The sequence below is a fragment of the Megalops cyprinoides genome, chromosome 2 (assembly GCF_013368585.1).
Source record: "Megalops cyprinoides isolate fMegCyp1 chromosome 2, fMegCyp1.pri, whole genome shotgun sequence".
NCBI classification, from domain to species: Eukaryota; Metazoa; Chordata; class Actinopteri; order Elopiformes; family Megalopidae; genus Megalops; species Megalops cyprinoides.
The window spans coordinates 68,421,169-68,426,400 of NC_050584.1; the positions used below are offsets into that span (position 1 = coordinate 68,421,169).

Genomic DNA, 5,232 nt, shown 5'->3' on the forward strand with positions numbered 1-5,232 from the left:
GAGCGCGTCACCATGGGGATAGTAAAGTCTTGCGGTAAAGTGTGTGCCTCGGCTCTTGCCGTAGTTTACTGGAACAATGCCACACCAAATTTCAGAAGATGATTGGTGGTAAAATGTTTTTATGCATATTGCGGTGCATCCTGGGATATGTCCGAAGACATGAAATGATTTTAAAAAATAACGATTATGCATAAATATATTAGTCCGTAGCTATAGTGCGTGTTGTAACATTGTTCCTTTACGGGGATCGTTTGGGACGGGGACGCAGCCGTACCGTCACCGTCACCCTGCCTTGTGTTTCCGGCAGTGCCTCCCCCTACTCAAGCGTCGCTCCGGTATCGCTTCTCGGCCTTTTGGCTAAGATCAAGTGTAGTATCTGTTCTTATCAGTTTAATATCTGATACGTCCCCTATCTGGGGACCATATATTAAATTGATTTTTGGAACAGGGAGATGGAATAGGGGCTTGCTCCGTCCACTCCACGCATCGACCTGGTATTGCAGTACCTCCAGGAACGGTGCACTCCCCACCCGGGGAATAATGCGGTAATAAAGACAGACAATCTCTCCTCAAACAAAAGCATTCGCTAGTTCATCCTATTTGGGCACATTTATTGCCACACGTTAATGTACTTTACGCTGAGGGCGCACTTTCCCCCCGGTCACTGACTGCACAGTAACCTTGCTGTTTCGCTAAGAACACAGCATCCAGGCATCCGCTTCAGCGCTTTAGTGTGTGTGTCCCTGGGAAAGAAGCAGGAACATTCATTTAGGAGAATACAATTGCGGTCCTGAGTAATACACACCGCACTAAACTCCAACAAACACAAATGCAACAGAACTAAAGCTAGTTTTAGCCTAAACTAAAACTTGCATTTGTACATGTATTTCGCGCATTCCTCTGCTACACGGGAATCTTCTCTAACAATCCAAAGTGAATGTGTTTGTAAATTTACTGAGCCCTCTGTCAACGAAAATTGTCTGTGCCTGTGGGATAGACAACAAAGTTTGTAATTGAATTGAATCCGGCTGAGAGCCATCAGCTTTCGCTACAGCGCATGCGCGGGGAGCCTAGCAACAGGACGCGCTCATGACCGCGACCGCTTGCGCTCCTCTGTGCGCTCCGCGAAACTAGCCGGCCTTCCGCTGCAATCACCGCTCCGGCTGCTATTAACCCCGCAGCGGCGCAGCCTACTTTACCGACAATGCGCGGCAGTAACGCGTTGTCTCCACGAAGTAAAACGCCTCGTTTCGCTACAAATAACAGACGAGCACGACTGTACTTCACACGCAGTACGCATATGGCAAGGATGTAATATAGTAATAAGTAATATAAGCAGCTTTAACCAAGGCAAAGCACTTACGGTGGCAGAGATCAACACAACAATCTGTCCCAAGGAGTTTGGTGTCCCCAGTTCTTCAGCCCACAGGAATTGGTGAAGCTCTGAAGGGGGGGAGGTCACCCCAACTTTATAATGCCTAAAATCCTTGGCTCTTTTGGGGCTCCCATTGGTGGCCAGTGGAATCAAATAAGTCAGAGGGCAAATGGTGGCCTGGGGGCTGACCTTGGGGGTTGTCCTTGGGGGCGTGTCTGTGCTTGGGGTTACCTGTAGGGGTGCTGCTGACAAAGGGGGGGCCTGCAGGACAGGTTTGGCCAGGTCTGAAAACAAAGAGGTGGGGGTGGGGGAGGTTGCACAAACTGAAACAGACAAAGAAATGTGGCCCTTTTAACAGTGCTGATAACAAAACCTCTGTGATTTTGAAATCTGTTGAATAGAGAAAAACAGTTAAGTTCATGCCTATGAATAAATTTCTTTCCCATTTTAATTTTTTCAGTAATCTATAATGTAAGAGTTTTGATTTGTTCAGAACACTTTTTGGTCACTTCATAATTCAATTTGTTTTATTTCATAGTTTTGATGTCTGTAATGTAATTCCAAAATGTGGAAAATAGTGAAAATAAAGTGTCCAGACTTTTGACTGGTGCTGTGTGAGAGGATGATTTTATGTGCCGCTGTGGGAGAGCAGTTGCTGAGTCGCTTGTTGCTGTAAAAAACAGGGACACAACAAGGCTTTTCAAACAGCACCAGACGCAGGGCTGAGATTTAAAAGTATGAAAAGAAGATATGAAAAATTTTACTGTTTTACTCAAAGTATTATTCTACAGTCAAGCAACAAGGGTTTGTCACCCTCCTGTATCGTCCGTGTGACCGTAGCTTTATTTTTTCTATTTTAATATAGAGGTATAATCTGTTTTTAGTTAACTCTGGTCTGAGAGCGTAGATAAATAAAAATACCTCCCTCGTTTAACATCCTCTCCTGTTTTAGGAACAGTCTGGGATAACTGCACTCATCCTGCTTTCCCAGCAAAAGGGCAGCTGAAGTCAGGCGTCTGGAGAGAGATGGAGGTGGGCGTGTGATCAGGGAGGGAAAACAGGGATGGTGTTGGGCAAGCTACTCTAGCCACAGAGAGCAGGACAGCAAAGTTAGCTAGCTAGCCATGCTACTCATAAATCATAAACATCTGTCAAGATATCACCTTAGCAAGTTATTTACATTTACATTTATTTATTTAGCAGACGCTTTTATCCAAAGCGACTTACAAAAGTGCATACAGCAAATATAGCGACAGTACGAGGACAGGATGTGTACAGTTCCACAATGAGACAGTTCTCAGCTGAGAGCAAAGTCTGAGAGCAAGGTTTGCCGTTTGAAGGTGTAATACGATACACCTTCAAACGGTAAACTTCAACAACTTCAAACAGCGCAATGAGCGTCAGGGTAAAGGCGGCAACAAGAAACAATTTTAAAAATACAATTTAAAAAGCACAGCAATTTACGACAGCACTGATTTGGGGGGGGGGGGGGGGGGGGCAGCAATTGTGTGCTGGGTCAGTCCAGGTAGAGTCTGAAGAGGTGTGTCTTCAGGCCCCGTCTGAAGGAATGGGGTGAAGGAGCTGTCCGTAGCGAGACCGGGAGTTCGTTCCACCACTGAGGAGCGATGTAAGCGAAACGCCGATGTCCGGCAGAACAAGCACCTCCTGCCTTGATCATGCAAAGAGCGAGGCATCCAGTTGCTGCTGAGCGCAGGGGTCAGACTGGTGTGTAGGGCTGGATGAGTTCTTGGAGGTAGGCAGGAGCTGTGCTGTTGATTGCAGAGATATCGAGGGTCAGGGTCTTCAATCTGATCCTGGCAGTGACAGGAAGCCAGTGGAGGGATTTAAGCAGGGGAGTAACATGGGAGAATTTGGGGAGGTTGAAGATCAGTCGGGCAGCTGCGTTCTGGATGAGCTGGAGAGGCTGGGTGGTACAGGCTGGGAGGCCTGCGAGGAGAGCGTTGCAGTAGTCCAGTCGAGGGAGAACTGTGGCCTGGATAAGGAGCTGCGTCGCGTATGTTGTCAGGAACGGACGAATCCTCCTGATGTTGTGGAGGAGGAATCGGCAGGCCCGTGACGTGCGAGCAATGTACTCCTTGAAGTCCAGGTTGCTGTCAAGGATGACGCCCAAGCTCTTTGCTGACTGAGAGAGTGTTATGCATGTGAACTAGTTATACAGTCTTTCTCAAAGTATTGCTGTTGAAATTGAGTGATGACCGCATGCATTTTTGTTACAGATGTGTCCTGGTGACTTTCCTCCAGTAACATTCAATGATATATGCAGTCTGGCTGTTTGCATTTGAAGCAAGTCAATGTATGGTGTCACAGCTCTGCCTTCCAGTGATGTTATTGGTGCTTGTTAATCTGTGCTCTCTTTGTCTGCAGACCTGTAGTAGGCGAATGCTTATTGGAGCCGTCTGGGAGCAGGCCTCTCCTCTAGGTGTGACCGCCTCTGCTCATTTGAGTCCCCAGTCCCTGCAGCCTCAGATCACTCTCTTTCTCCCCGGGGGGTGGGGGAGGGGGTTCTCTCTCCCCATTTTAGTGTCCTGGCCATGCACTGGGTTGCTTGGTTTGTTAGCTTCTCTTTGCATCCATTTACATTACATTTTACATTTATTTATTTAGCAGACGCTTTTATCCAAAGCATCCCACACACACTACACCGTCACCCATGCAACACTCTGCAGCCACTCTGACTTACTGATGGACCGTCCACATTGGTGCATGTAGTTTTAAGATTTAGAGCTTTAATAGACTTGGGTTGACGTTAACCGTTTGGTGTGGTGGCCCACTTTTTGTTGTGACTTTGAGCCAGGTCATGACAAATTGGGGGCTTGTCCAGTTTGCTAGTTTTGTAAGCTTTTGTAGCTGTCTTGGGCAGTGCTTGAAATTTGTAATTGCTCTGAGGTATTGAGTTACCCGTGGCTTTGCTCTCTGCAGTCCTGAACAGGTCAGTGTTTGGCTCAGTGCATAGTATTAGCCTGAGCTACGCTACTCTTTCCCCTGTTAGGCTTAGCGGCTTGTCTCTTTGGGGCTTGCCAGTTTGTTATTTTTGTTATTTTTGGTGTTGCCCGTGTGGTTTTCGGCGATTGGCCTGGGAACACCTCCGTAGTATTGGTAGGGCAGTTGGCTGCTGCCAGTACAAGCGGGTTTTGGGTGTGTAAGTACCCGCCACCAGTACCACACTGAAGACTAGTTCATAGAGTAGTTAGGTTATAGCTAGGCAGTTAGGGTGGGGGAAAGCTTCTTTTGCTCAATTGTATCTGCACTTGACACTGCACCGTTGGGGTCTGCTGGTGTCTATAGCTCTAAATCGTAAAATTTAGATCTGCTAGGCTTATTAAAATGTGTGATAGAGGACTTTTTTAATCCTCCTGACGCAGCTTTGCTGGATAAATTTATGAAGGAGCGATTGTGTAGAATTGTAGAGCATTACAAAATCGATATCTCAAGTTCTGACAGGCGTCCTAAGGACAGCGTGAAGGCTGTGTTGATGGTGAAGTTGGGAGAGATTGGTGTTCTTGTAGGGGCAGGGGCTTTAGAACCTTTTAATGCAGAGAGTAGTGATCAGGGGTTGACTTTTGAACAAAAGAGAGAGTTGATTTCATTGCAAATAAAGTAGGAGAAAATGAGGTTGAATTTTGAGAGGGAGCAGGAAAAAGTTGAACGTATGAAGATAGCTCAGGCATAGTTTTGTGGTCTAGGGCTTGGACTAGGGGTGTTTCTGTGTGGAGCGTTGGTGGGGTGCATTCCTCAGGTGTGGGGGTGTTTTTCAAACAGCACCAGACACAGGGATGAGATTTAAAAGTATGAAAAGAAGATATGAAAAATTTTACTCAGTCTTGCTCAAAGTATTT

At 46.6% G+C, this 5,232-nt stretch overlaps 1 non-coding gene across 1 annotated transcript; it reads left to right on the forward strand.

Annotated features, from left to right (window-relative positions):
- Nucleotides 1–337: 337 nt before the first annotated feature.
- LOC118773851 lies at nt 338–528 on the forward strand. The gene has a single exon (XR_005004763.1). It is a non-coding gene; the product is annotated as a U2 spliceosomal RNA (small nuclear RNA).
- The last annotated feature ends 4,704 nt before the right edge of the window (nt 529–5,232 follow it).